Below are 12,707 nucleotides of genomic sequence, written 5' to 3' on the forward strand. Positions count from 1 at the left end.
CTTCCTTTACTACCCATATCCATATGGCCCAAACTTCTTAGTATGGCTTACAAAGGCTTTTCATAATCTACTCCTTGATGACCTCTCCAATTTCATCTCCCAACTCCACTTTGCTAACTTTTTCTCCTGTTCTCCAGGCATCTGAACTCCTTTCAATTCTGGGAATGCAGCATTCTCAATATTTATCTCTTCTCTCTCTCTCCCTCTACTGGAATTCATATTGTTGGATCTATGTCTACAAAAACCCATGAATAGTGGTGCTGGCTGAAGCCCTGCAGGCAGTAAGGGCGTATTATGCAAGTTATATGTGCCTATTCTTGTGAAAGTGAAGTTCTAGCCTTCTGGATGAAAGGGGCCCAATGTTGTCATATTGCCATCAAATGGCCACTTGACATTTTCAAGGAATGGTACTCATTTGAGTGTTCAGCATTGGTCTCTGTTGCTGGCAGGCTGGACAGTTGGCAGTGGCTGTAGATAGATCACTCTTGGTAAGTCAGAACTCATGCTGTTGAACCCGTGTGTATCCTCCATCTTTGCTACAGCAGCTACTCCGTTCATGTGTCCATCATGCCAACATGGAGGTGGCTGATGACAGTCTGGTTGACAACAGGGTGGCTAATATTAACTGGCTGAGTAATTTTGCCCATGTGCTTGTTTAGTGTTGCTTCTGTGGTGGATGTTCTCTGTTGGGCATTAATGTACACTATAAAAATCTTCACACATCATGACAACTCACACATCATGACAACTCCCATTCATATATCCACTTGTCATTAACCCAGACTTCTTTGTTCCTGATCTTTCAATCTGTTTCCATTCACCACTGCCCATGAGTCCATAATATTAAACCTTAGGGCCATTTCTTTTTCATACAAAATAGATGGCCACGTGTATTATCCAAAACTCCTACAACTAGGAGAATTTTGTCTCACTGCTGTTTTTCAAGGCTGCATTGGGGCTATCATGTAGCTTCTGTCCATTTTGGCTTGTACCCACATAACGAGTTCGCCCATTTGTAAACAGAGATCAGACTTTTTGTTCCCTCTCCAACTGCTTGTATGGGATCCCCATATAGCCACAGGCACGAGCTGAGGGAGGGCCATTAATGCAACAGTGGTGGATGCCATGGGGGTGTGGGCAACCTGCTCATGAACTTGCTTGTTCCCTCTGGTCCTGCTCATGCGCAACCTAAAACACACCACTTCCATCTTGCAATGGAGTGTGGGTCTACCCATCCTATAACTGTGGGTCTGTCAGCACTCAGCTGATAATGGATAATTCCAGCCACATGGTCACTTGGCATCCCATTGTTAGGCATTCTGGTTCTACTAGGGTCCAGTACTAAGCCGGGAGCTTTTCTTGTTTTAAAGCATACAACTCTTCATTGAAGATTGCATGGCCTTACTCCAGAAACCCACGAGCCTGTGTTGTGATTCTCTCACTGGAGATTGTTACAAACCCCATATGGCATCTTTTCCCACCAATACCTCCAACACCATAGGGCCTACTGGATCATATGACCCAAATGGCAGGGCTGAAGAACTTTTTCCTGTTCTGGGTGGGCCATCTCAAAGCTGGCAGACTTTTGCATTACTCAGTATATGGGCCAGAGTAACAGCTCTGTGTGCAGAACATGCTGTCAATAGAACTGAAGAGTACCACCAGGCATTGTTATTGTGCTCCCTTCTTCAAGTCAGAAAGTACAAGACATAATAATTTTTTCTTTTCCTTTTGGAAGGATGCCATGCCATGCCTCTGACCACTTGGCTCCAAAAAATTTTATGAATATGGTAGCCCCCTGAATATTTGCAGGGTTTCTCTCCCACTCCCTGGAACATGTGTCTTACTACTGTGCTAGCTACTTCTTTCTCATCCAGTTCAATCAACATAATGTCACTTAAATCAAGAATGAATATGATGGTCTGTAAGATGTCCAAAAGGTCTAAATCTGTGTTGTCGCTTATGGTAGCCACTAGCAACATGTAGCTATTGACCATGTGAAATGTGGCTAGTGCAACTGAGAAACTGAATTTTTCATTTTAATGCATTTTGAATTAAAAGACTGAAACAGTGTGAAGGACTTTTTCTGTTAAACATACTTTATTGTTTTGGTAGGATTACATGTCATGTTAAAGATCGCATAGAGTAATATAATATTGTTATATTGCACAGCATGTTTCAGGGACATGCATCATTCCTCGTATTACACAGAAACACATCATGGATCTAGTGGATGTCAACAAACTGATTAAGTACAAATGACTCTCCAGGCATGAGTGTAATGTTGTGTTCATTTGAATATTTTCTGTAATCAGTACACATTACAGTGATACCTATATAAAATGTAACTGGTAATTAAATTGTTTATTATGATTTTAATTGTAATATAATTAAACTATTTTTCTAGTTTAAAGAAATAAATATGGATAAATTTTTAAAATCAAAATGAAGGCATATTACTGTTGCAGACTGAGTGAAAATGCAAAAGCCAGTACTATAACTGGAAAGGTAAAGAAAAAAAGAGACTGCAAGAAAGTACAACATAAATTTCATGATAAATGGCAATTGCAATTTGCTACAGCAAAGAAAAACAAAAAAGTTGCTTGTTCATTCTGTAAGAAAAATTTTAAGATAATAGGTGAGCAATAGGGAGACGTTTTCAGCCAATGATATACAGTAAAATTGATAAGAAGATTCCTCACAGCAGCAAAAAAGGAATAAACAAAATTAGTTACCTGAAATCAGAACTAAATATCCAACAAAAATTTTGTTAGTCTTAACAGGATCTGAGCTTATAAGGTTGGCCAGCTATAAAATGTCTTGGATTCTCACACAAAATAGAAAATGGTTTTTAGTTGTAGAAATGGTAAAAAATTACAGTTATAGAAAGTTTATTATGAAATATTAAGAAAAATATAAAAAAGTTATTTCACAAAAAGTGAAAGATCATCAATTAAGCAACCAATTATCACTAGAATAATAAGCTTTTCCGACAGTTATCAAAAATTGATTCAAAATTTGAAACACTGCAAGCACTTTTCATTAGCGTTAGATGAGCCATGCAATATTAGGAGACATGGCCCAATAAATACTTTGGTATATTTTGTCTCAATCTGACTTCCAAATTTATAAAAAAATACCAACTTGCAACCTAAAAAATTACACTCATGGCATGGATATTTTAAACGTTTCACATATGCCAAAGAAAAATTTTATATAGGTATGAAAAATTAGCTTCTGTGACTATGGATATTGCTCCAACTATGTTAAGTCCAAATTGGATCTTCCAGAATTTTAAAACAAGACATTGATTTTTCCCTTGCTGATTTATCCCACTATACGATACATATTGGAAATATTTGTGGTTAGTTTTCTGAAGCAAATTGTAAAGAAAAGCACCCCTGATATAACTGTTAAAACCATACTATATATATGTACAAAAATCATCACCATTTTATCAAACTTTTGAAAAAAATAGAAAACAATGAACTTAATTATCCTCATGGGCTGAGTCATGAAAGAGTTGTACAAAGATTTCCTGAACTATAAACCCCAATTCCAATAAACTATAAACTCCTTGAGAAAAAAAGGAATCCTTGCCAAATATTCAATAATCAAAGACAAAAAATGGCAATGTAATTTACATTTTCTCACTAATATCACACTGCATATGAATAAACTAACTTTGAAGCTCTGAGGAAAGGAAACATTTATTTGTGACCTAGCTACATGTGCATGCAATTTATGTTGAAATTGCAACTTTTTGTAATATAAATAAATAATAATGATTTTACATGTTTTCCAACATGAATTAATATAGAAATTTTAAGTGTAATCGACAGTGTTATGTAAATTGATTGCAAAAACCATAATAAAAATATGAAGAACACCTGTTGATATTAATAATTTAGAGTTGTTTTTCAACTTATGTACTACCCCTTTGAATTCAATTTTAATAATACTGGATTGACAAAAGAATTAATTTACTTCATTTTCACAGTTGTAGTTTCGAAACTGACAGACATTTGCTGCAAAGTCAAATCAATTCTTCAAGAAAGATAAATCAGTTTTGTCAATGTGGATACAGGTATTAAAGGAAAATTATTCTTTTCAGTAGTTGATTCAGTTTTTGGTCAACTTTTAAGTGCGTTTGGAACAACCTGGGCATCTGAATCTACAGTGAAAATTTTCAACTGTAAATTTTATGAGATCAAGTATATCACATGAAACTGTAACATCTAATTGAGATATGCCGTAAGCATAAAACACAACAGAAGTACAGAAAACTGTAAAAAAATCTCACTAATAATTTTTATATTGATTATGTGTTAAAATTATAATATTTGGAAACCTTGGGTTAAATAAAATATATATTAAAATTAACTTACCTGTTTCCTTTTACTTTTTTAATATGGCTATTAGAAAATTTAAATTCTATGTGGCTCACATTTTATGTACATTGGACAGCACTGGTCTAGAGCTCCTCAGCCTATGTTGTGATAGAGAGCAGGAAAGTTAGCACAGCCCTGGAGCAAAATTATAAATGCATGCAATTATCCATTCCATATGATGTGAATGTGAGCTCTTTCTGAACTTTCTTTGTGATGGTGATAGAAAAGTGCTGGTCACCAAATCAATGGCTGTGTACCATGTACCTGCTGCTATATTAATCTGCTCTAACAAAGAAAACACATCTGGCAAGGCAGTTGTTATTGGGGCTAGGACTTTGTCAAGCTTTGCCAAGCTCCATCTAGTTTTTGCAGAGACTAGACTCATGAATTAAATGGAAATACGATGAAGACCACTACTTGTATCATTTAGGTCCTTTAAATATGACACTAATCTCAACCATCCCCTCTAGAATGCAATATTGGCTCTGATTCACTATCTTGGTTGCAGGGGTGGAGAAGGGTGAGGAGCAGGTTAGAGGTTTTCTGTATGGTAGCTTTGACCCCACAGACTAATGACCCAATATGGTGGTTGTACCAACTGCCAAGTATGTCAAACCCAAATGTATATATATTTTTTGTTTTTTTGAGGAAGGTTAGCCCTGAACTAACATCTGCTGCCATTCCTCCTCTTTTTTGCTGAGGAAGACTGGCCCTGAGCTAACATCTGTGCCCATCTTCCTCTACTTTATATGTGGGATGCCTGCCACAGCATGGCTTGAGAAGCAATGCGTAGGTCTGCACCCACGATCCAAACCAGCGAACACCAGGCCACCAAAGTGGAACGTGCTGAACTTAACCACTGTGCCACCAGGCTGGCCACTCAAACGTATATTTGAGGATGAGGCAATGACCACCAGACCTTGTACAAGACCCCATGAGCCCTTGCTCTAACAAAAGGACCATATAATTTGGCTTTCTGAGTATCAATATCAACTCAAATTCTGTGCCCAACAGTCCCTGGAATGGCTTGGCATTCCCCTTCCCCAGAGTATATTTACCCACATAAATGGCCTTAGTTCTCTTTGGAGAAGGACTGGGGCAACCATTACTGTGCATTTATGCCATGGCATTACAGGGTCCTTCTTCCTAGGAACTTAGCCACCTCTTTAGGCAATATTCTTGGTTCTAGGTGGACTTCAACAAAGCAGACCTGCCACAGTTGGGCATTTAACAGTCTTGTAATTCAGCCGCTATCACTATTAAGTCCTAGCTCAGTTCTTGGTTTTGAAAGGAGACCTTCTTTGTATGCAACCAAAGGTGCCCTCTGGCTTTCATACCTGGCTTTCTATTACCTGAAGCTGTTCATTATTTTCCTGTAAAGCATCAGTGGCATTTAGCAATAGCTACCCAATCCTACCACCCTATATGGACTATTTACTCATTTCATACATTGCTCTCAAAAGCTTGTTACATCCTGTGTGCTAGTACATTCCCTCCCACCAGTTCACCATCATCATTTCACCACTAGTGTAAGTTTAACAAGTGGAATACTGCCACGGGTTGTCTGTGCACCAGTGATTGGGTCTTTATTGCAGCTTGGTGGCTAGTGATCCCAAACCTCATCTTATCATTTGCTTTTGTGGACCACTTCCAGCACCAACTTTCACAGGTTGGGTTCTTTGGAAGCAGATGCCAAGATGGAGATATGGAGTTTTGGGTGGAAACTGTTGCTTCCTAGAGGAGGCAGAGTACGAGCTGGGCCTTAGAATGTAAAATTGTGGGGCCGGCTCTGTGGCCAAGTGGTTAAGTTCATGTGCTCTGCTTCGGCAGCCCAGGGTTTCCCCGGTTCGGATACTGGGCGCTGACATGGCACTGCTCATTAGGCCATGTTGAGGTGGTGTCCCGCATGCCACAACTAGAAGGATCCACAACTAAAAAAAAATATACAAAACTATGTATTGTGGATATTTGGGGAGGAAAAGCAGAAAAAACAAAAAGATTGGCAACAGTTGTTAGCTCAGGTGCCAATCTTTAAAAAAAAAAAAAGAAAGAATGTAAAATTGAGATATCAGAGAGGCATAGGGAGAGTATTCCATGGATTTTTTAATGCAGTAGGGACAAATTAACTCAGTGCTTTAAAAAGATTGGCTTTGTGAGCAGGATAGATTTGAGAGTAAGGAAAAGGAATTAGAAACTGGTCATATGGCAGTGGAATCAAAAGAGGAAGAGTGAAAAGAGCAAATCGAAAAAGGATTGCTAAGAAAAAACTAGTGTGACCTAGGAACAGTACAAATGAGATACAGAAATATTTGGGGCCTGAATGTCCAGGATAATAATGGCACCCCTGAGAGAGAATGGGAGTTTGGGAAGAAAGATAATGAGTTGAGATTCCAAATGAGTTTGCTGAGATGATATTGTGCTTTCCAAGAAAGGTGTTCTATATGTTTGCTTCTAGTAGTAAGAGTCTGGATTCTGGGTCAGAGAAAGGAATGGGCTATACAGATTTGGAAATAAATAGTAAAAGTCTGAAGGACAAACCTTTGAAAGCATTCTCAAGCTTGAGAGCTGAGGTTTGAAGAACACTCACTTAGGGACCAGAGGAGGAAAACAGAAGGAGCTCTTGGCAAGGGAGGAGGAGAACCTAAGCAGAGCCTGGAGAGTGCCATGGAAGGAGAATTTCATGCAGACAGCTCAGCAGCAAGGCAAACCTACCACAACTCCCATGAGCCAATTTGCACAAATACTACACTGATACTTAATTTTTCCCAATTAATTTTTTAATGTTTTTTCATTCATTATTTATGATAAATGTTGCCAGATCTTTGATTCTGTCTTCCCTCAAGGTTAGAGCTTATTCCTTTAAATGCATAAAAAGAGAAAATGTATCTTTGCTGAGGAAGTGTCTGAAAAAGATCTGGAGTAAAAATCTTTGTGGGGCAAGTTTTCCTGGCTACTGCAACATCATATCTAGATATATCATCATTATACACCAATTTGAGGGGTCAGCAATACAAACAACAGCTTGTTCCCAGGACACAGGCCCCCAGAGATGCCCTATGGGTTCGCATCCCTGATGTGTGTTCAGATATACAGCCAACTGGCTGCACCACAAAGCTATGTCTCCAGCTCTAAATATACAAAATCTACTTAGGGGAACTGGTAGTCCCTTATTTTCACATTTAATAAAAGTATATAGCTAATCTTCTCTAAAAGCTTGAGCAACTCTGTCCTCCAGCAGTTTGGAAACCTTATAGCCATCAAAACCCAAAAGCCTCACATCCAGATTAACTTTAGTTACCCAGTCTGCATCTCTTCATTTCCTTACTAAATCTGTGTTCTCCAGAACCCCAATCCTGGTCCACATGGTCTAGGTATTTACAATGACAGCCACTTTCACTTTCTTGTCTTACGTAAAATGTGGCTTTTTTCTGAGGAATCACTTCTGCCTCTCTCTTAATTTGACACAAATCATTCTTGTACATCCTCTACTAGCTGCTCAGTGCTATTTCTGGACTATTTTTCCACTCTTTTCTTGTAAAAACCCTCTGCTCCTTCTAGACTGGTGTCATTTTATTTAAGGACCATTTCCTGCTCCTCCTCATCATGATCTATCCACTCCCATATTATGTCTTAGTCAATAAAGATTGCAGCAGCTCACCCACAGTTCTCTTTTCTATCTAGAGCTATCCCAGGCCGAGATGGATGGCCTTCCAATAATATACTCACTCAGTCCATGTCCTTCTCATTTGGGCACCTTCTCTTCCATTTCTCTTCCCCATCTCCACATCGTGGGCAATTTATCATCGCCAAGAACCACTGCACTTCTGAAATAAAAAAATAATTTAGACATTGCCTTCTGAGCACTACACTATCTTACAGAGACCCCTCCCACATCCAATCTTCAACCCCATGAAGCTTGTCTGCCCTTTGACATTGGCACCTCTTGCTCTCTATGGGCTCACTCCTATCTTCACTTTCTTCTCTACAGAGCTAATCACCTCTTTTCTAGACTACTGAAACAGCTAACTAATTGATCTCTTAGCTTCCCACAGATTCTCCAATCAACTCTTTGGGGTCATCTTTCTTAACTACAACCTGATCACATCACCTCCGTTTTCAATATTTCAACAGTTCCCCCATCCTGAGATTCTCACAAGGACCTGCTTGATCTAGCTATTGCTTTCATCTCAAAGGTCATCTCCTCCAACTCCTCCGACTGCTATACTCAACTACTCTCAGTTCTGGGTGTCTCCTCTCCTCTCCTTCTTTCCCCTCTCCCCTCCCCTCTCTTCTTTTTTCCCCTCCCTCCTCTTCCCTTCTCTTCTCATTCCTTTCTTTCCCTCTCCTTCCTTTCCCTGCCCTCCCTTTTCCCTTCCCTAAGTCATCTCTTTCTACAGAATGGTTCCTCTTCCTGGAATAGTTTCTTCCCTTATTTTCCCTGGCTCTTCCTATTTATCCTTCAGGTATTAACCCCTCCAGAAAGCCTTTCTGACCCCTAATTAGGATAACTTGTCCTGTCAGTGGTGTCCTTCACAAACATTACTTTAGCATATAAAAGGTCTTGTTATCTAAATTAGAATTGCCGGGATTCCTTAATATTGCTATCTCCACATGATCTTCTCCCAATGCTATCTTTGCTCTTATCATCTGCCCACTTTACTCATGATCTTGGCACTCAGGTTCCCTCACAGATCAGAGCAAACCACCTCTCTCACCTTATCCTCCATCTCTCTTGTAAATTTCACTGTTCAATAGTTTCATGAGATCACCACTCCTCTCCAGCTGCAGCACACCCCTAGACATCCCTCAGTACACCAAGCTCTTTGATAACTTCAAGTCTGCATATTTTTTGCTTTCTGCTTAAAATATCCTGTCCCTTCCTTTCTATCTGGAGACTTCCCACTCAGCTTCAAAGACTTAGCTCAGATGTCAGCTTTTACACAAGTCCAGTTCTCTTCTGTGTTCCCTCAATACTTTGCACAAAACTCTCTCAGAGTACAATGTACTGTAATTCCAGATTTATATGTGTGTTTCCCACTGAGACAATAGTCTTTAAAGGCCGCAATCATCTATTCAGCTTGGATCCATTAGGCCTTGTGCATAGAAAAAAAGAGGAAGGATTTTCATAATCATTAGACAAATGCAGAATGGTTCAACATTTTTTTCCTTAAGTCCCACAATTTTCATTATTTCCCCAAATTCAGCTACATTTTTCAAACAATACAATTATCAGCAAATTGCTCATAAAAATGTATGTGCCATATATTTTGCTTCTAACTAGTCAGTATGTATAGACAAAATGGTCTAAACTGCGTTGTTTAGATTTTCATCAGGCCACAAGAATTTGCTAAAGGCAAAGTTGGTTGTTTTGACCATACAGTTCCATATTCCACAGGAAGATGATGATACAGTTTCACTCTGGAATAAACCACAAGCCTAAGTAAGAATTTATTAGAACAAAATTGTTTTGTATGTTTAGTATTTCTTCTCATTCTACCAAATCTACTATCATCTGAATGAAAGTGCGAAAGTGAAAAAGAAATAGCAAAAAATATCTGGCTTTACTCTAGAATTTGATCAATGACTCTAACTTTCTTGAGAAGGGTATTATTTCATTAAAATATTAAAGCCTTTGGATTGTTATTTACTGAGTCTCAAAACAGCACACTTATAAGTTGTATTTGTTTTTTGTCTCGCTGTCATTTGAAGTCAAATTAATTCCCTGACATCACATCTCATGCTGGGTAGTAGCCAAACATACATTCTCAGTAGATCTAACTTGACCCTTGCCCTCTGATTTACACTCTATCTATAAAATATTGAGGAGTCAAGGAAGATGGGATGAGTATCATTGGAGAATTCTGCTATATCTTTGCTAGAATTGATCAGAAGGTCAAAGACAATAAAGTATATATTGTTTTAATCAATAAGTATTTGCTGGGTGCTTGTTATGTACCCAGAAATGTTTATAAACTTGAGGGATACAGCAATGAAGAAAGGAGACATAATCATTGCCCTCATAGAGTTTCCAGGCTAGTATGGATGACAGGTAATTAAATAAGAAGCTACAGTATAGTATGATAAGTGCTATTATAGGGGAAGTGGTAGGGTGTTATAATAGTATGTCATAGGATGTCATAGGGTGATATCTAGTAAGGTGTCAGGGAACTGAACATTCCCTGGTTCTCAAACCAACAGATGCCAATAGGTATGTTAAATTTACTTGTAGGAGTAAGAGGGAAGAATTAGGTTTTCAGATCTCATGGTACGTGTTCAAAAGTATTTATTGGATAACCAAGTGAATAAATGAAGAGGCTTTTAGTTAAGGCAAAGGCGGTCTCCCTGGGACACTAATGACAACGGCTGGAGTTGGGCCCAGCACTATATAATGACTTGGCCCAGAATACAGAAGCGGTGGATGTTTATCTCTTGAGGAAGGCTGGGACCTCCAAGTCACCACCTTAGCATAAAAGACCTCACCATAACAGTTAGAGAATGTAAAGTCTATATCCTACATTTATCCTACTCTGGAAACAGGAGCCTACAGAGCTGACCCTTCAGGGGCTCCTACAGTTCTACATCTGGGTGGGAAACTGCCAGCTGCATTCACAAGTAGACTATCCTAAACAACCCACATGTGTCTTTCTTACATTTTAGTAAATTTCCACTCACATTTGATTTTCCCAAAACAAAGATGCCTTGTAATCCTAAAAAGAATCCATTTTCTGTGCAAATATCTGAAAAATCTGTCAGTGGTGTGATACATTTTATAATCTCCAAATCAGCTAGGTCCTCAGTATAAAGCTGTTCTATAAAGGATTTGAGATTTGTAGTTTCTAGACTTTGCTTGGCAAAAGGATTTGTATCTTTGCCAAACCATTTAGCTAGTGTTCACAGCACTTCAATCTGTCACAGGTTATGTTTAATAAGGTGCATGCTTCCACAGCTACCCCCACTAGGCTGACTGGAGCTCGTCACCTGCTGGGTGGTTGCCATCACTCTTTTCCAATGAGAGAGAAATGTGCATACAATGACAAGGGAGATAGGGAAAAGCTCTGTGCCAGCAGTGAGTTCCAGCTTCTTTTGGGGCGTTTCAAAGATGGTTCCCTGAGGCTGTGATCTAGAGGTGCAGGGCAATTGAAAAGGTTGAATGGGGTAGAAAAATGGATCCTACCTCAAATGTCATAAGAGCTCTTCCCTCTTCTCAAGCCCAGTGAAAATTGAAGCGCCAAGAGCTCAAAGAGGTTCAAGAGATCATTTGGTTCAGCCTGAAGTGTTTAGACAAACAAAAGTTTATTTCAGCTTTATAAATGAGGTACAGGTAAAGAGAGGGCCGGTGTACTGCTCAGGATCAGACAGCAAAATCAACAAAACGTTTGAGTCTAGAAACCAAGTAAGAGACTTGATAAGAGTCTGTTACCTGCAAATGGTCTTTGCCAGAACTCTCAATCTTTTCCAACTAAATCTTTTTAATTAAAGAAGAAGGTATACACATACTCCAAGGAAAGGGGTTATAACACCTAACAGCTGACAACAAGCATAAAACTTCTTTGAACTCATATGTTGCAATTTTTTAAATTTTTGTTCATTTTGTATTATACTCAGTGAAGCATCTGTTTGAATATAAAATCATTTTCCCCAAAAATTATTAGACAGAATTGGTGCTTCAAGAAGACACTGTGTTTATTCTGTATCTTGCAATATTCCCAGGGCTATGGGCACCCAAGTTTAAGAAACATGCCCTGCTTCATGAGAATAAAATTGCTGATTTTCTGGCTTCCTTTACTCTATCCTAGTGGAGTCTTGTTATACAAATGCCATTATGCCACTTAAGCCATCTAGACTCATCTTCTGAGAAGCATTTCTGGTGGAATAAGACAAGGAAAGAACCACTCTCCTCACACAATTCTTGCTTTTTAAGCTCAATCCTCCAACCTGCAAAGTTAGTCCTCAGGCCTAGGCCATAATACCTCTGGCTCGGCAGACGAAGATGATGAAAGAAAGAGTAATTATTCCCTGCAAAACCTATCCAACTAAATTGGCTCCTCATATTCCAAATTTGTACACAAGTACAGTAGCACGGAAGGCTCATAGTAACTCTATGAGTTGGTCAGGAACAGAGAATCAGGAGGTTCTTAGGGATCCAGGTTCCATTTGCTAACTCAGTCTCTTTCTCCTAGAAAAAAGCAATAGTCTACAATAGAATCAAATTCCTTCTTCCAATATCAATTCATCTGTCTTTTTAAATGCATTTTAATACAAATCATATCCAAGCATCTAGAAGAACTACTTAAGTGCAAAATATTGGACAGAAGA

General features: G+C 38.8%; 1 protein-coding gene across 1 annotated transcript in view; it reads right to left on the reverse strand.

The window, feature by feature from the left end:
- Positions 1-2,081: 2,081 nt before the first annotated feature.
- The window catches only part of TDRD15 (tudor domain containing 15), a 178,977-nt gene continuing 168,351 nt past the window's right edge, over positions 2,082-12,707 (reverse strand). The window contains exon 6 of the mRNA XM_070573196.1: positions 2,082-8,215. The gene's annotated coding sequence lies outside the window, so the exon portion shown is untranslated. The remainder of the gene's footprint in view (positions 8,216-12,707) is intronic.

This window comes from Equus przewalskii, chromosome 14, assembly GCF_037783145.1.
Source record: "Equus przewalskii isolate Varuska chromosome 14, EquPr2, whole genome shotgun sequence".
In the NCBI taxonomy this organism is placed as follows: Eukaryota; Metazoa; Chordata; class Mammalia; order Perissodactyla; family Equidae; genus Equus; species Equus przewalskii.